Raw genomic sequence first — 19,887 nt, forward strand, 5'->3', positions numbered from 1 at the left:
ACATGGGCATTTAGCAACTGATTAATTTAATAAACTACTGTAGAATACTATGGTGTGTGCATATGTTCCAAAGCACAAAATATCCTACAAAAGTTAATGTTCATCGTTTCTTGAGTGGAATAACTAACAGAGAAGAAAACTGGAAGTAGTAGGTACATCTGAACTGTGAGCACTGAGTATCTTTCCTGTACATACTTTCCCTTAGGGCAAAACTGTAGTTTCCAAATACAAGTAAGTAATTCAAAGATGGAAAAGGAGCATGTGATGTTGTGAGCTCGTTTAACTCAGTAAGACAAACTTTCATAAACAGGGCTGCAGCAAGCCTTTGGAGTTTCTTGGATTCATTTCTTTGCCACAGCTTGAGCCATTTTGCAACTCTTTAAACCAACTTTAGTTTTTTCTACTTTACCAAGAATCACTTAATCAAGATAAAGGATTTGAAAGGCTTTGAAACATGTACAACTAAGGGCATCCAGAGCTACCCATCCAGCATGTTCAATTTTGTCAGCAAAAAATAAGATTTTCTGCAGCAGAACACAATAGGTTTTAGCTGTGGAGGTTTAGAAAAGGACTAGACTAGAGTTATCCTGTGGCTTCCTACCCTCAGGGTTTATTTTCATCTTCCTCTTAAGCACCTGATTCTGTCAGAGGTAACAGCTGCTTGGATCCAGGTTAGCCTATCTGTTATTTCCAAATTGCAATGTTTCCTTTCTGCCATAACTTTAAGAGTCTAAGTGATTTTTGCACACAAGTCCTTTCTTCCTAAGAGCCTTTCATGCATGCCATAAGGTCAATTGGAGTGATAGACCCCAATTTCCCTCTACAGTAGTTCCAACACCGACTGCCAAGAGTGAAATTTAAAGTCCCCTGGGATTATTCTAGATAAAGCTGGGTGAACCAGTATCTTCTACAAAGACAATCTTATCGCTTAGTCACAATATAACAGTAATGCGTTGAAGTGTAACAAAATTATTTCAGAGGTCAGGGTTTCTCACCTGTAATTGACAGATGTTTCTAGACTAGTTTAAGGTGGCTGGAACAAGAAATGAGCTGTTACTTCCTGTATGTAAACAGAATGTCCCATTTTGAAACACATGCATATATTCTGGGGTCATTTCTGTGTCTTAGGAACATAAAAAATATTCACTATGAGGTCTGAAAAGATTTTGCTCAGTGGATTTACAGGTAAGAAAGAAGCAGGATTTCTGCAGAAGAATAAAGCCATTCAGTAACAAATTCCCCAAAGCATTTGGTTTAGAAATACATTGCAATTTGTGTAATTCCACATTTAACTGACGGACACTAATTTTTGCATGTCAAAGCTTAAAGCTGAACATAGGTCAGTGAAACAAGTGCGCAGCGCTGTCATTATACATACTCAGCTTGTACCAGATTAAAATCCAATTTCCCCAAGATATTTTTCAAGTTGTACTTCTGTTTTTGGAGAAGTTTCACTAGAGGTATCTTCCTTGTTTCTCATCCCCAGCTACTCTACCAAAAATATTGCAATTTCTGTTTCAGGTGCATTTTTGCTTGAATTATTTTAGCTCATGTTCTGTTGTTACTGTTCTGCTGGGTTTTTGATTGGTTGGTTGGGGGTTTTTTTTGGTGACTTTTTTGTTGTTGGTTTTTTTGGTTTTTTTGGGGGGGGCTTTATTTTTTGTCTATCAAGCAGCTATTTCTAGAGTAGAGAGGAGAGACTCTCTATAGACCCTTGTCAATAATTATTTTATCAAGAGAAATAACTCATTTTTGATCCACTCATATTTTTTGGCAGCTGGCAGGCCAGCTGCAGTTTTGATTTTTTCCACAGGGAAGTCATCCCAAGCACAGATAAAAAGGAGGAGGTGTTTCTCGTTGCCTGGCCAATATTTGTCTTGATTGTGAAAACATTAAGTTTGAATCATCAAGCGAAAGCTCTGCCAAAGAGCCTGGGGATTGTAATCCCGAGTGACCCTTTACCTGAAGGCTGAAGCCACGCAGCAGCGCTGTGGCAGAGGAGTTCCTGACTGGCTCTGCTTATCGGAGACGTGCTCGGCAGGGCAGAATGATGTGGCACCAAGGTGACCGAAGCGTGGGCTATCTTTGGTATCCGTCCCTGGGAGCCCTGACCGGGACATTAGCTAAAGCTTTTTTCCCTCCTGCCACCCTGCAGGATAACATTCAGGGCTGTCAGCAATAACTGCGGCTCAGAGCTGCTCTGCCGTGTCACAGGGAGCTCTCGGCCTTGTCCGTGCTGCTGCAGCTCACCGCGCCTGGAGGAGTGCCTGAGCCGCCACAGCGGGTAACCAGAGCTCCCTGGCCCTGCTCTGCCTCTCAGGACACGCACAGCCCAGGCCAGGTGACCCCAAAGCTCCATCCAGCCTCGGGTCCCACCCTCGGCAGTGGCCATTGGCAGCCGCCCGCAGGGAGAGCAGGACAAGTGTGTGATGCTTGTCTTCTGTCTTCCCCTGCCTCCAGGTGTTTGCAGCTGACCCAACTGCCTGAAGTCTGAGGTTTGTTCTCTTGCTAATTCCTTCCATCTGTTTTCGTCTTGTTCCCGGTAGTTCCACACGTGGCCTCTAGTACTTGTAGTAAAGGGAGATCACACAACTGATCCCTCTCCACAGCATCATTTTTATACATTTTTATTATATTTCTCTCAGTTTTCTGACTTATTCCCAATACAGAAAATGTCCCACAACCTATATCAACCCATTTTACCTTCTCCAGATGCTCGTCTCTTATGCTGAGATGAGAAGAACAGCGTGTAATCCAGCAATCTAAGCACAGATGAACCACAGGTTTATGCATCAACCATCTGGTTTGGCCTTCATCCTTTCCTAGCACTTAACTTGCTTCAGTTAGCACTGAGCTGACAGCTCCACAGGGCTTTGTATCTTGACCTAAGATTCAAGTTCAGGCTTGTCCCTACTCTGACTGAGCTTCCTTGCCTGGACCTGTGCCAGAGCATGAGAAAACACATAGGAATTGTGCAAAAGTGTGAAGTAATAGGACAGTTGAGAAGCATTGCACAGATTTTTCTTCAACCAATACAGTCAGCCACTGCCTGATAAAAAGCAAAGTGGGAAGCCTTGGAGACTTTCTGGGTACTCCTTGTTCATAAAGAAACCTCAACAAAATAACTGAAGGGCACGAACGTAGGGAAAAACATGTTCTCACCTGGTACTTCAGGAGGGAGGTGGCCTTAGGTAAACACAGTAGAGGAGCTCAAAGAGCTCTTATTGCTCTCCATCCCCTGGCCTGATCTTGATCTGTTCTTATCCTTTCACCAGAATAAAGGATTCATAAGGTGCTTATGCAAAGTCTCTTGTAGGTTTGCCTCAGGAGTGGCTGCTATTCACACACATCTGAAAGAGATGAAGCACAGACACCACCAGTGAGTGTATGAACCCATCCCTCACCTGGAATGGATATAAAGCAGCACAAAGGTGATGCCCAGGACTCCGAAAAGACTCCCTATGCTTATTATACCTGGGAAACATAGACAAGACTCTTGGGGCTTTGCTGTCTTGGGAGAGCAAAGCTTCTGCCACCCACACTGCAGTGCTAACCCCTCTTGATGCTCTACCACTGAGGACCTGAGTATACCTGACACTTCATGCAACCCATCAGTTCAGCCTCTGAATAAAAATATCAACCATGAGGTCAATTATTGTGCTAGTCACTGGTCTCCAGAGAGAATGAGAAAAAAGTAACTTTAGAAAATAATTTTAGTTGCACTTATTTATAGAATTATGCCAGCTTACCATACATACCCCCATTTTTTTCTGAAATTTTACACCTTTGAATGTGTTATTAATACAAACTATTCCAATGGAACACAATTTTAGAAAATGTCTTGGGTTTGGTTTTTTTTATGTTTCCCATAAAGCCTCGTTAGAGGACTTTGAGTCCCACTCAGCTTTACACTGCTTTCATATTTTGCAAATGACGTGCATTCAGTGTAAAGCCTTGATGGCTTTCTCCTTGTTCTGACATTTGGGAAAGCGCAAACAAACTTGCCCAGCTGTCACCATACTGCTGTTAGTCTTGGAACACAATAAAAGCTGGAGTGTCATTACTGAGCTGCATCCTGAGAGCTCACTCAGCTTTCGCCTCAAATACACAAAAGTGTAGCAAAAAAGAAAAACACTCAATCAAATAACCAAGTGGCACACAAATGAACATGTAATAGCAAAAATCCTCTTACAAAACAGAAAGAGAATTAAGTAATAAAAGAGACAGCTCCAATCTTAGCAGGTTGTCAATCTGTCCTATCTGACTCACACCTAGGTGTGACTGGTTATCAAACAAATACTTTCAATCATTTAAAGATACAGAAACAGTTAAGAGGTTAAATGTCTGCTTACTATAACTGCCACAGCAGAGGCAAGAAATGAACCCATATCTCCTGGCCTGTGCTTCAGCCACAGGACAAAAAACTATCCGGATTTCTTGCTGTGCTACAGGCAACCGACCTGTGTCACACATTTCTGTGCCTGATCATAAATACTGAGCCCTTCATTAAAAAGCGCTAATCTTTCTAATTCAATAGACTAAGTGATTTATAGTGGCTCTTTACAAATAGTTATTTATCATACAGATTCATTTGTAGTTATAGCACATGATCCCCCAGGATTTAATTCACGGTTGCAAGCTCTCACTGGGTTCGTCTCGGGCCGAGACATCTGTGAGTCCCCTCGGCCCTGCAGCACCCTGGAACACACCCAAGCTCTGTTCAGGCATGTTCTGTAAATGGGCATCTCTCCTGCTGCTGTGGCTAAACCCTCCAGCATCACTAGGCTAGAGTGCACCTCCGAGCACTCTTGTTCTTGCCAAAACCCCCAACAAGCCCTGTGCCTTTACGGGCAGCCTGGGATAGAGAAATTCCTGCTTCCTTATATCTACATTGTTTCTCGGTTCCACATCTCTCCAAGATGTTGCAATTTCCTACAGAATTGCAGTTTCTACAGAAAAATTTCCAATATACAAGCATTTATTTCCTAGTATATATTTGAATAGCTAAAACAAGTAGTCTGTTTCAGGATATTTGCTGGACTTTGTGTTAAAACTCCTTGCATGCTGCATTTATTCTGGAGGCATGCTTGTCTCACAACTTCTGATCTTATCTTCAGCCTATACTGAGAAATTACTTCCATGAACTTTGGAAGGTCAGCTTGTTAAACATCTATCCACTCTCCCCTACTCTTTCTAATCATCTAGAAATAATAATTAACTTAATTTTCTGAGATGGGGATGACTACTTTACTACCCAGTTCGTGTTATGTGTTTCAGATGACTCATGAATGGCAACTATGCTGCCTCCAAGGGCTTTTCCCTACAAAAATTCCTCACTGAAACTCGCCATACTTTTTTTTTTTTTTTCTTGTTCCTTATTTCTTCATCCAAGAGGGAACATTCTTTTCTAAAACTTGCAAAAGATGGCTTCCTGCCATGGTACAGGTATAAGCTTGTCAAAAGTAACACAGCACAAAGCAGAGAGCTTGCATTTGGGATTCTGCTGGGAAATGAAACAACTGAGCCAGGCAAAACTCCCTGTCAAACCTTTCCTGCCTGACATCAACTCCGGATTTCTATAGATTCTGCCAAAGTCTTTGGAAATCATTTGCCCAATACCTCTTTGGGAATAATACTGGCATATCCACTGGTGCAGAACGGATATTCCAGCAACTTGCTGAAGGAGTGACTGGTGCATCACAAGATTGTGCCTGCACAGGAAGGCAGTTTCACCAGGCACAGATGGCAGAGGGAGAAAATACCCTGAGGGAAACAAACCCATCTCCCTGGTGCAATAACTCCTTGGAGGAAACTTGCTGGTTTCAGCGGCAACCAGCTTCCACCAGCAGACAGAGGTGCCACAGAGCACACCCTGTTCCACAGGACCCTGCTCACCACAGAGTCACTCTAAAACTGGGAAACACAGATCACGCTGTCTTGCATTTGAGTGACACCACCCCACATCTCCTGAGATGCTTTCCTGGCTACTGAGGAAATCACCTGCTGGGAGACCAACATGTCCCATCTCCCTCTAACTTGTACAAAACCTTGCTGGTTTATGTAACCTTACAAACATGAGGCTGTTTTGAAAGAACTCCAAAGCATACAAGAGGTGTCTGAGCAATACATGAAAACAAACCTGAATTTCAGCTTTATAGAGTTTCATTAAAACACTAGTATCAGGTATGACAAAGGAGCTCATTCTGGCTGAGTATCAGCGGTGGATGAAAGGGAATTTGTTAGCTGAGATATCATAAGACAGCTGTAAGAATTGCATACAGCCTTACCCAGTTAGTTCCTTACATTTGTCACAAAAACCAGGATCATTTTCTTATAGTTTTCATTCACCGTTGAGCAAGGCAGTCAGTCTTTAAGGGATAAAACATTACATTTTTTCAGCTTGTAAATACAGCTCATACATGTTAATTACTCACTTCAATCTCCTCATCTGAAACACTAACAAGAGGGAGGCTGTTGGTTGATAAAGATCACCAAAACCTTACTTTTGGAAAGTTTTTTCTTTTAAAAGGGGTCTGAGCCAAATCACGCCACACTAAACAGGAAGGCCTGTCAAAGCAAAGGTAAACATTCCAACTAGCTTCAAGGGCATTTGGATTAACCTTCCTGTATAATTGATATGTCATGATGTTTCTCTAATATAGGAAAAGGCACAACGTTTTTCCACGCACCAAGGCAGTAATCTCACAGTTTTAGGAAGAAACCTGGTAAAGCGAAGACTAATCAAACTAGGATCTTATTGCTGCTTTTATAGTAGGACTTTAGATTTTCCTAAATAACCTGCTTCAGTTTCTAAGCATGGAAAAAACCAAATTAATATTAAAAATCAGCATAAGTCTTTTCTTGAGCTTTAAGCTAGACTAGCTTCTCTCCATCCTACATCTATCAAAGAAATGCCCAATTCTTCATAAGCCCATGTACAGAAGAAAAACACAGTAACACTAACCAGTTAAAAAAATACAACCTGCACCTCTGTGCACTTTCACTCCCTCTGCATTTCTTATGGATGTACTCCTAGCCCGTCCTGAAATAACCTCTTCAGACTCTTCTCAGAAACCAAGGGAACTAAAACAAGGTGCACAACTGCTCACACAGTAAACACACAGCCCTACATGATGCAAGAGTATTAAATGTTTGTGCAAAACATTGAGTTAATAAATAAAACCACACAGATTATAGAAACCTCAATGTGCTTGCAGCTGTATTTATGGTAGCAGCTTCTTTAAGTATAGCTGCAAGTCTTTTCTTCCTCGGGCTCACAGCAGCAGCCTGCACAAATAATTCAGAGTTGATCTGAACAGTCTGCTTCAGTCCACCACACGCTGTGTCCATTTATGTGCAAACAGACATTCAGAGGTCCCTTTCTTGCTTTCCAAACATCTTCAGCTGCTCTTTAAATTCCCCAACTGCTGCTGAGAGCAGCACAGATGGACTCTAATTTCTCCACTTTAGCATCTGCACATTTTTAGCCCCTTACAAAAGGAGGACAGGCAACTTCTCACATGCCAGTTTGAGACTGGCAGTGACATTTTTAACCTTTCAGCTCCAGGGTTCTGTTCATGCTGACAAAACTGGGATGTTGTCCTCACCCATGCTGATAAGATCATACTGATCAGTTGTGTTCTGTCTGGCTTCCTCCTCCCTAACCCATTAAATGTCTACCAGCAGGCTCCATAGACCTTTACCCTTATTCTAACTGCCCCATTCAGGGTGTTTTATTTGCATTAAAAAAAAAAAAAAAAAAAAAAAAAAAAAAAAAAAAAAGTGTGCCAAAAGGCCTGGAAAAAAACTGTGTGAGGCAAGTCAGATAAGAAGTTCAGCTGCAAGTAGTGCTGAATAGTAATCAATAAAGACAACAGTATCCACTATTCATCCAGTTTTGCAATCACATTCCCCTCACTTCCAAGTTCAGTTTCACTACATAATCAAAGATGAAAAACTCCTTCCTAAGAATTCCAAAATGGCTGGGGCTGTTACTTTGTGAAGGCATCCCACTTTCCAAGACACAGAACAGTACTGGAGCAGAAGGATGGACACCTGGTCTGCCCAGGGCTGTGGTCTCTTACTGACCTGTGCACCCTCATCAAGATCAGCACTAAGTATTGAGAGGGAAAAGGTTTTTGTCCTTGTCAGGGGTTAGCTCATTGTAACTCTCTGAGTATTTTCTACTCACTGTCCAGCACTCAAACACTACCACAGTCACCTTACAGTACCAGAAGGAGCTTTGCTTTGGTCTCTCCTGTCCTCCAGAGCACTTTTCAGCTATACCTACATATTAGAAATATTTAAATTAATTTAAACTCTGAATGTCATTTTAAAAGCAATGGGCAGAAAAATTTAGAAGTCCTATGTTTTGACAAAATCACTCTAGCATAAAGAGTTGCTTCCTGATTTCTTTCTACAACCAGTGGAAAGAGGCAGAGGAGGAACAGAAGACTATTGAATCTATGTGAAAGGAAGAGTTCACATTGTTAGTTAACAAAAGCATTACCTGACAGATAAAAACAGCCTAGATGGTTATTTCCAGACTTGAATGACATTTTATCAGTTACTTGAATTCTCTGAATTTCCTGTCCTCTGACTGCAGTTCTATTGCATGGGCAGGGAATATTTTTCAAAGTGTGTTTGTACAGCACTGAGAAAAATGATCACAACCCCTTTTACAGCTTCAAGAGCTAACACAAACAGTTCAGGCAAATCATTTCTACAGACATATAATGAAGAACATCTGATTTTTGTTACCATATAATTAGAGTCCTTTTTCAAAAATTACTCATTCCTCTGGATGAGTTATCTGAAAATCTCAGCACTTGGTATATTAACACCACAAAAGAAACCGAGCATATTCCAGAATTATATATTCACGGTTTCTTGAGGGCTTTTAAAGTTATATACAGTTTCATTAGTATTGCATCAATAAGATTCATTTCCTTCCATAAAAATACCGCCTCTCTTCCAGTGGGGTATCTCATTGTCGTTCCTCTAAACCCAGCACGGTCCTTGAGAACTCCAGCTGACACACTCAGAAGACTGATACGTGTGTGGAGTGGCCTGGAGCCATACTCCTGACACTTTCATCTCATACAGCTTCACAGCAGGAATGACCAAGCCTTATCCAGATGCAATTTCCAAGAAAAACAGCGTCACAAGCATGAGAGCTGAGCAGGATGAGATCACAGAGTGTGACTGCATTCAGAGGGTCGGTACTGGGTCCATCCTGCTTCCAGACTTTAAGATACTGAAATAGCAAAGGCAGCACATTACAAATGGAGCTGGACAATGCATCTGGTTCTAAGCAGTGAAGAGATTCCAAGAGGATATTTGAAGTGGAAGATCATCTTGTGGAAGGTCAGTCTGAGCTCCTGGGAGACAACGGCAACCAAAAGAACCAGTGAAGGCATTTTAGGACCAGTTACAAGAGAAACTCAGGTATAGTATCATGGTCCAGTTCAGATTTTATTATTTCAGCCTGAGCAATTAGCAAAACACAGCAACATTCAACGAGATGCTGGCTCTCACTCCAGTGTTGTTTGCATTACAGATACATAAATATTGTGAAGAGAGTTTACTGAGCCCAGCTTAATTAGAAATCATTCCACTGCAGCCAAAGAACTAAACTCCCCCCCCAAAACCAATAGATGATGTGACAGGAGAGTTCTAGACTGCTATGGAGTGATGGTATGACAGGTACTATATAGGAGAATTTGCATTTGAAATAACTTGTGCCCACACTGCACCACAATGTTCCCAAGAAACCACCAATGCAGGACCTGACTCCATAAGTACAGCATGAATAATACACTCAACTTCAGGCCATAAGTGCAAGCAAGAAAAGCAATTAAATTTACAATTTAAAAAATATAAAGAGACAACAGTAATGTTCCAAATTTTTTGTTTGTTTGTTTGTTTGTTTTTTCCACATCTGCTTTTCTGTACAACAGGACAAACACTTTGTAACATTCCAGTCCAATATCAGGAGTGTTCATTTCTAATGCTGTCACTGTATTTCATGCCACAGTAGGGATGCTGTTATGATTCCCAAATATAAATATACACACACCACTCCAAAGACAACTAACTAGCTTGCACACTAAGGCACTACTAGAAAGATCAGCATGTTTTACACTACAGCATCTTTGCTTCATCTCACATTTCACTTCTCAACTACCAGAAATCCTTTGCTTTTTGTCATTACTAAGTGGATAAAGACATTATTAAAGATGCAATTTCAAGTCACCTAATTGGGAAAATCCTCAGGTGGCTTCAGAGATTACACACTGGCAGATGTTATGGATTCCAGTATAATCAGAATTTTGAGGCTCACTGAACAAATTGTTTCTAAAAATAGCCCAAGAGCAAACTCAAGTGCTGTCACAAGGCATTCTCAGTCAAAAACACAGGCAAGAGTTTCAAGTTCCTAACAGTTCACACTTCCAGGTTTTTGGCAGAATGATACAATTAGAAAATCAAAACTGTGTTCCCAACAGCTGCCTAACATTGCTTCAAAGATTAGCTGGAGTGTTCACATAGAGGAGAAGGGTTTGTCTCACCTATGTTAATAGTACTCCACTTAGTGCAACTGACAGCTGGATGTCATTGCAACCCCAACACTGCTATCTAAGGCTTGATTTCAGCTCCTGTGATCTGGAATAAAAACTTATTTATAGGAGAGATCACTCAGCAGAAGATTCAGATCCAATTACGCTGTCACAGATTATGTCACTGCTATACAATTCCAGATGAGTTCCAAGAGCTATTTGACATATATTTATTTGACCTATATTTGATCTTGTACTATAACGCTGTTAAAAATCCCATTAAAGTAATTAGCTTTTAATTAATGTTTATATTTAAAAATCAAGTCAGCGTTGCAGTTAAAATGAAGAAGCCTTGGCACCAAGAGGAAGCAACAACCTCCCTGTGCTCCTGCAGTGAATTTAATCTCATTGTACTTGTCCATATCCACCGTGAGCAGCCTTAAAATCCCAACCCAGAAATCATTTCTATAAACTCTGTTCCACTGTAACGCCCAAAGCCGTGCTGAAATTAGGAAAAGGATTCTCAGAACGAAACTTAATAATGCAAACCACGGACAACAGAAAAAGCTGAGACATTCTGCTTGTTCACCTTTCCTGTCAGTGGTTTTGCATCCTACCTGCTCTCTGCCTTCAGTTGTATCAGCACACTGTTTCTTGAGACAGTCAATTAGAAGCAAACACCTTTTTAAAAAGAAAACCTCGCTTGCATCTTCCCTTAGGCAGTGAACAGCAATTAACTTTCTTCTGTGGCTCCGATGACAACGTCATCATAGCACAAGCTGGGGTTTTGCTTTGCTTTACATCTCATGATTAATACTTCATTGACTCCAACCTGAGTGAGAACAGCAAAATATCGAGGGTGGTCATGAAAATCACTAGATAGCTGTGAACTAGTTCGAGTTAGTCTTGAAGCTTTGCCTGAAGGCACCTCTGAGCAGGGCAAGGGAGGACAGCCAGGGCCATCTGAGAGCCCGGATCATGAGAAAGGCTCATGGCAGCAGGGCCAGTCGGAGGTCAAGCCCAGAATTCAATATGCAGCTCGGCTCTAGTGAGGATAACCAAGGTCAGGTGCAGGCCAGTGCCTGATGAACGGGACCACAGTGACAAGGTCAGGGAGAAAAAATATCACTCCCCAGGTCAGGAGCGGCAGGCACCAGAGACAGGCACAGAAAATAGCATGTGCACAGCTCAGGCAGGGCCCAGGGGCCCAGGACTGAGCTCAGATGTGTTCCTGGGCCCATGGAGATCCCAGGTGAGGCTGCCCAGAGCCATTAAAGCCTGCCCTCTGGTTCTCACAGTTATGAAAGTAAGCCCCATCCAGACTCCTGTCAGTCTGTCCAGGAAGGCAAAGAAATAAATCACTTTAGTAAGACCTCCCTGATACTCTAAAACTCATTTTTCCATACCAAAAACAAGGACGTTCAGGAGAATGTGGCTAACTTTTCCTCATTTTGCAGTGCGCTGTATGGATAAATAGATGATTTCCATCTCCATGGGTATTAACATACTGCCTAAGCTTCTGGGTTTATAAATGCACACACTTCCATACAAATATGCATTTGGAAAGACTGGCATCTAATTCCGGCTCGCAGGCCCTAACTGAAATGCCAATAATTCAGCAAAAATTGATTTATTCACTTCAGTCTGAATCATGCCTCAGAACTCTGAATGAAGCTAAAAGGAAGAATGAAACAAAGGGAAGATATGTTGTGTAAGATTTTCTTGAGTAACAGTCTCTAAAAAATTTGTAGCATGAGATAAATAAAAACCAGGGGGTTTAGCAGTGTGGAATTGAGTATTGATTGCTGTCCCTTGAAAGCAGCACAGACAATATGGTTTTCAGGAGTAAGAGAAGTTGTTGAAGGAATAATTGTGGCAGAGACTAGAGCATGCTGGAGGTGGATTCAGGAGAAACTTAGGATTTAAAAAATTTCTTTCAGCTCAAATAGATTTAACTGTCTCCAGAACAGTACTAGATCTAATGGAAAAATTTGGTTATAGCAATATGTATAAAGGTCAGCTTATCTTTAAGCTTAAAGATAAGCTTATCAGTTTATGTAAGTCAAACATAAAATCAATTTTCTTCTGTGTGAAATGAGATCTCCAGTCAGTCCTTTCTGCTGTCCTGCCAGTGCTCTGAACAACCCAATAACTGTAATTTTGGGGTTTAAAAGACTTTAAGCATAAACTTGACACTGAAGTTCTGAAGTCTGGATTCTGGGACAGGTAAGGCAGGTCCCTGAATTGCAGGAGCAGGTTAGCATTCATTACCACATCACATCACATCACATCACATCACATCACATCACATCACATCACATCAATCACATCACATCACATCAATCACATCACATCACTCTCCTAAAGCAAACAGAAAAGCAGAAAACTGGCCCACTTGGTACTTCAGAACATGGCATCATTCTCTGGGCAAGAGGAGACTGAATTTGGCTGTGTAGCTTCCTGTAATAAAACATTTAGAATTCAGTTCTCACGGGTTTTCCACTGACGTCCTCTGGGCAAAGCAGAGAGCACATGACAAAGCCACCCAACACTAAGGCAATCTCAGTTATTCTCGAGACAGAAAATGCCTCCAGCCTCATGTGATGATGAGCTGCTCCCTGTCATCTTGCATGACCCTCTAAACCTCTTCTGGCACTATGAATTCCTAAGACTCCTTCACTGGCACCTCTGATAATTTCCTATCTTCCAGCTGCTATACACAGAGGGCAAAAATTGGGGGTAGCAGCAGCAGTGCCCAGGTGCCAAGGAAAGCTCTCTGTGGACAGCAGCTTCCACAGCCTGGAGTTCCAGGCAAGTCTCACAGGCACTGACTGTCAAACTCAAAGGTTTCAAGGTGCCCCAGATGAATTTCTGTTCCTTCTGAGAATTTTCCGCCCATTTAAACCATCTTTTGTTCTTCTGAAGCCTTAAGTAGGCTGTATATCCATTGTCAAGAAATACTTCCTACTTTGATTTGCTGTGAAGTTTCTCCTTATAGCCTCATAATTTGCTTCCATTCATAACAGCAAGGTATATGCAATATCTTACTGTATTATTTTCATTTAATTTTATTGACATGGAAGAAAAAAACCAAAACTTTTCTGACTAACAGATGAACAGAAATTGAAGACAAATTAGCTTGAGAATGGCTGTGTTACTCTGTATTCAAATAAGTTTGAGTGGCTTTTCTTCACAGAGTAGTTTTGAAATCATCTCTGCCTTTAGTTGTGGGGAAATTAAGAGCCAGCTTCTTTAACTTCTACTCTACTAACTTGAGCACAGTACTACAAGGAGATGTGTTTGTACTCTCCAGTAACTCAAGAAATCATGGATTGTTGTATATTGAAGAAGTTTCATATTCATTCTAAATAAGACAAGAATATGCACAGATATTTTGAGAAATAAAGTTCTTTAGGTGAAGGAATGGTTTTCCCACAGCACAAAAACATTTAAATAACTGACATTCCTCTCTCAGCTCATATTGGATCCTTTTCCTTCTACATCCTCCTCATTGCCAGAATTTGCTTAGTTAAGAATATTATTTACTATCCATTAAATACTTACTGCAGTGGAAGATAAAATACACCCAGATTAGTATACTGTGCTAAATAATATTTAATGTCCTTTTTATCCAAGACCAGTGCCCAAGTAAAAGTATAGTGGAGTTAAGCTGAAGACATACTTATAATAATATAGATATGTACGAAAAAGGGAAATGTAGATTAAAAAAAACCTTTCAGCAGAAATTTAGAGAGTGGAAAAGGTAATTTAAGCTTGCCTACCCAAGACAGTGTTTAGGTAACTGAAGGGAAAGAAAGAAACCCTGCAAAACACAAAACCACCACAGAGAAAAATAATTTTTTTTTCTTGTTCCAAAACTATGTGTCCTTGGAACATTCCAAATTACAAATCCTCCTTGTACAAAACTTTTCTGGCACCATGGACCAGATTTGGTTCAGCTCTCTCAGCTAATGCTCCACCCACATTCCTTTAGACCATTGCTAAACACATGACTTCCACTTACAAAAGCAAAACCTTTTTTTATGCAAGTTTTTTCTACCTGCTGGAATGGGTCAGGATCCTGAGAGCACCAACAGGTCCTAATTTCCCTCATCAGCATCATCTGGGGAGTCCATCCAGGTGCTGTCTGTCCACTGGCCCAGGAACTGCTCTAAGCTCCAGCCCTTGCCTGAGCGTGCACAGCCTCGTCCTCACTGCTCCTGCCCTGCTCTCTCCACATTTCTGCTTGGGACTTTGGTCCAGAAACAGATTAGGGATATGTATTCTAGATGCCATAGATTCACTACTTGGGCTTAAAAAACAATTTTAGTCACTTAAAGTGTGTAGCACTTTGTAGACAACAGGCAAACCAACACTAAACCTGTCCTGAGAAACTTAAATAAATCTGCCTGTGAAGGTACTTTGTTACTAGTGCTTATAGCTCATGACATGAATTTGGCATTTAAGTAAAAATTATCTCACTCACATGCCAGTGCAAGCTTTTTCCATCCAGTATGATATGCACAAGACACCACAAAGATTTAAGTATATGCTGGTTTCAAAGTAAAACACCACAAACTTCCAGCAGAAATGAAAAGGTCAGTTCTGCTCTAGATATCATCAGTGATAATCTATAATAGTTGGTGTGCTCAGTGCAGAACAAAGAATAATGAAATGGTCTCCCAAACGTCACCCTAAGAACTTCCATTCTATAATTCTTATGATTTTTTGAAGTTGCCTTTAGATCCTATCCAGTCCACCCAGAAAACACGAGACAAATCAGTGATTTATTCCCACTTTCAAGAACCAAGCCACATGCTGTTCCTACATAATAAATATGCAGAAAATATAGTCCATGGAGAAGGGAAACTGAGAACCGTGTGACACTGCCAATGGCTGTAAGAATTAAGGTTGTCATTCCAGAGAGGAAGGGGCTGAGGCACAATAATGAGTTTTAAAACATGAAAGGCTGTTGCAGAGCCCTGTGGAGACCAGATAGGACAATGCTGTAAAATCACAGCTTTGTCTCTTTATCCCACACTTTGCAGTTTACTGAAGCAGACACAGGTTGGGAGCTGACAGAAAGGAGTAAGACTAAACCAACCCAGCGGGCTTTCTTTAAAAGAAACACACTTCCATAAACCCTTCTGGATTGCCCAGCCTACTTTTACCAGGAAAAAGGATGAAAATATTTCAGCCTAAGAATTCAGTTGGAGAATGAGTCTTGGTGAAGACTTAGCTCTTCCATTTGTGCTGGAGCAAGAATGAGTGAGAACTTAGAGACCAAGTCTAAACCCAAAGTGAGCTCTTTGACATGCAGGACAATGACCTCCACAGGGACCATAATAAAATTCCTTGCAGAAGGCAGGAGAAAGCTGAGCCCTGCTTTTATGGTTGAGGTGGCTGAACACTGGAATAGGTTTTGCAGATTATTCTTGCATGTATTTTAAACTTAACTGCTCGTGGCCCTGCGTAACCTCCTCTAGCTGACCCTGCTTTAAGGAGGGGGTTGGACTAGATGGTCTCCAGAGGGCCCTTTCAACCTCAACTATTCTGTTCAGCCATGCTGAATTTCACACATGGTTAAATTATTCACAAGTATAACTTTTAGCAAAGGCTCTCTTCTGGATAGAAGACAGAAGTTAAAAGGTAGCTTTCTTAGTCCTCAACAGGTGATGCTGGATAATTTTGTATATGAATCATAGCAAAAAATAGAGCAGAAAAGCATTTGGGCCTCCCACATATGGAAAACTGGAGAAAGGATTTGGAAGAACTACTGAAGATACACCAAGGGGAATGATCAGAAGGACGGTGAACAAATAGGACAACACCACAGGCAAGGGAGCAGGAGGGTTTAAAACTATTTCAGCATGGTCACGGATCATGAGGATGAAGTACCAGTCTTGATTGAGTGCTGATTGTAGCCTTTGGCAAGAACTGCTATTGACTCAGGAAATACCTCACATTTTTGCTTTACTTAAGAGCTAACTGAAATATTAAAGTAATGTTTTGGTTTGTTTGTTTGTTTTCATATCACTAATCATCTTTTACAGCTCAAGTGTTTCCTACACACACAAGTTTCTGGGTAAGGTTTCGGAAAGCACGCAAGTCCCTTGGATGCTTCTAGAAAAGTTCATCTCTGCTGCTTTGCAGTGTCAGTGCTGCAGACAGCTGAACACTTCTACTCCAGACATTCCTGGCTAACTGTGATAGCAGCACATCTCTAGTGCAACTCTCTTGAATCACCAACACATTTTTGTACTTATTCCCATTCTTGATTAAAACCCTCACTCTGCCCTCCAGCCTCTGCTGCTAATGGTTTGCTATCTTTCCCAGCTGAAGGACAGTTATGTAAAGGTCTCCACAGCCCTTGCCCAATAGCATCAGGTGGGAATTTATCCAAGGTGCTCCATTTCTTAAATAATTAGGAACAGAACAGACTATAATGGAACAGTATAAAGGACTTTTAAGGCCAGGGACAAGTGCCAAAATCACTCTGGAACAGTGCTTATGTTATGATTTCCTGGGACATTTTGGTTTTATTTATTAACTGTAGGAATTTTTGTCTCATGCCAACACTTATGTGTGAGCCTAGTATGCAAAAATCTACTTTCTAAAATCTGGTGATGTTCCAGGAAAGAATTATACAAGCACCATATATAAACTGATGATGGAATCCATATTCAACCCTGCTTTAACCATGTTCAGCTAGAAGTGAATCCAGCAAGATCCATAATGACTGGTGGTCTATCCTTAGTATCCACTGCAGAGCTATCAGTGGTATGGGCAGATCCACATTTGTTAGAGTTTTATGTTTATATTTTTCTCTGTGTGTGCTGGTGGCTCATTTGATAAATAACCTGGAGCGGCTTTTCAGAGAGCCTGAGGACTCAGTTCCAAACAGAGCTGTAAATTGCTAAAGAGAAGAGAAAGCTTGTGACTTGAAGGGCTAAGGATCCAATAATCCAGAACTTCCTGTTGGAAAATATGGCCCAAAGATATGATTCTATTAACCATAAGCTAAGTAGAATCAGTTAGATGAATAAAGTCTTGCTTGGAGAGCTGAGCATGGGCTGCAGAAAAGCCATGGTTCTGGTTGTGCCTCTCTTGAGAGATCAACTCTCGATCTCACAATGCACCTCCTGAATTCTACAATCCTCCTCAGGGAGATTAGGGACACACTTAAATAACCACCCAGAGCGGAGCCAGACCTGTGTAATGAAGCCCAGAAATTAACTTTATTACTAACCTGTCTCAGCAGTGATTGGAAGTAATCTCTGTGCAATTACCGTTCAGAAATGGTTTGAGCACTGGTGCTGCCAGCTCTTGGTCAGAGGTGAAACCCTTCAATCTACACAACCCCTTTCATTTCAGTGAGGCTTTGTCACTTAGGTTTGCCACAACCCAAATTCTAGAGGTAAATCTTTATTGCATTGTTCTCTGGGAACAAAGGAGGTTAGCAAAATCCTTTTTCCTCCTACCTGTGCTATGCTCTTATAGGATTATGCTTGGGAACAGAGAGATCTGGTACTGTGCTTAATTATTGTTCCTTTCAATAGAAAAAGGCCATTCATTCAATTTTTCTATTGAAGAAGTTCATCACATTTCCAAACACCCTCTAAATCCATGATTAAATTGATAAATAAACCCTGATAACAGTAAAAAAAACCAAAAACCTTAAGTTCAACAGGTTCACTCTTTTTAGGATTGCCTAAAATGTTTATTTACATATTTGAATTTAAAGTTACAAATAATTTGTTGTTGCTTAAATGAGGAAAATTAACGTACTGGCATAATACCACATTCTTTATCTTTCTTCCAGGTTCTTTAGTCTGTGCAGGGTAAAATATTGGGTGGAATGAATTCTTATCAAGAGAAGCATCCTGACAAAAATGTTCAGGTGCCTGATGTTATTGAGTTTACATCAGATCTGACACCACAGCTTATGACTCTTCTATCCTACCTTGATTCAGAATAGTTCTGAATTGTTGCAGGGATAAGTGAAAAAGTATACTTAAATAACTATTATTAAGGTACAATGCTTAAGGAGTAAATGACCTGTAAATTTATGGCACATGAGCTGTTATGTATTAGTATGCTATTTGACAGTGTATACATTGAGAAAAAGATCACAGAATGGTTTGGGTTTGAAGGGACCTTAAAGATCATCTAGTTCCAATCCCCTCTTCCACTAGACCAGGTTGCTCAGAGCCCCATCCAACCTGGCCTTGAACACTTCCAGGGATGGGACCTTTCACATTATCTATAATAATATTTATAATATTTTTCCCATTCAGAATTTTTTTAATTTGAAAGGAAAAATATAGTGAGGATAGTTTACTGGTTGTTTGAGGGTTTTTTTAATTGCTCAAATGAATATCACTCATCTGTCTCTTTTCCATTCTTTTCCTTCCCAGCTGCTCACTTCTGTGGTAGACTCCTAAATGTGGTCCAACTTATTGTCTCCAGAACAGACACAGACACACAGACACAAACACAAACTTCCTCTGACTTCTCTAAAGATTCATGTCAATTCTCTGTGTGTTAACAGTAACATGATGTGAAAATATCTGCCTGTGTTATATCTGTCTGTAAGAATTCCTTACACGTCTGTGTACTGTGCAGGGTTTTTCAGATGGCTGCAGAATCCTGGGATTACAAATTCTGGATATGTAGCTCACCTGGTGCTTATTCTCTGTTTCAAAGAAATAAGAACTCCAGAGAAATATTAATTTCATTGAAATCCAAATATTTCTTGCAAACTAGAAATCCTTTTGATCAGGCCTATCAGGCACATGGTAGAATTTATTCAAGTAATGCAGCAGTGACCTCTGCTGCATGGCTGATGCTATTCCATAGTTAAATTAAACCCACTGACAGTACTCTTTCAGATAAGATAAAACTATAATTTTTTTCAAAAACAAGCATACTCGTCTCAAGTTAAGAACATTCCTCTTCTTCCTAATAAAGAGGAGGGCTTCAACCCCCAGAAGATTATTTTTGAAGGTACTGGCATGAAGATACCACAATTTATTTTGAATGTTTTCACTCGTTAGCGAGGATAGTATTAAATGAACACTGAACTACCCTCATAAAAATATTCCTGTTAATTGTACTGGGAAGGAAACTGAGGCACAAACCACTGGGTGCTGTGCCCACACTCACACACAAGTCTGTGGCAGAGACATCAGTTTAGGGGACAATGATCCAACCGTATAAAGCAGAATGCCTGTGCATTATTCTCCACATCATCCATGAGGCAAGGAAAAGCAATACAATCTGGAAAAGTAGGATGCTTATTTTCAGTTTGTGACTCTGCTTGATCATGCAA

The 19,887-nt window shown here is 40.8% G+C and overlaps 1 protein-coding gene across 3 annotated transcripts in view; it reads right to left on the minus strand.

The window, feature by feature from the left end:
- OSGIN1 (oxidative stress induced growth inhibitor 1) overlaps positions 1 to 19,887 on the minus strand; it is a 55,644-nt gene that overhangs the window by 15,057 nt on the left and 20,700 nt on the right. For 2 of the 3 annotated variants that reach the window (XM_040074971.2, XM_040074970.2), the window contains one exon: positions 3,163 to 3,350. The exons of the other annotated variant lie outside the window; for it this stretch is intronic. The gene's annotated coding sequence lies outside the window, so the exon portion shown is untranslated. The remainder of the gene's footprint in view (positions 1 to 3,162; positions 3,351 to 19,887) is intronic. 3 annotated transcript variants of the gene reach the window in all.

This window comes from Hirundo rustica, chromosome 11 (genome assembly GCF_015227805.2).
Source record: "Hirundo rustica isolate bHirRus1 chromosome 11, bHirRus1.pri.v3, whole genome shotgun sequence".
NCBI classification, from domain to species: Eukaryota; Metazoa; Chordata; class Aves; order Passeriformes; family Hirundinidae; genus Hirundo; species Hirundo rustica.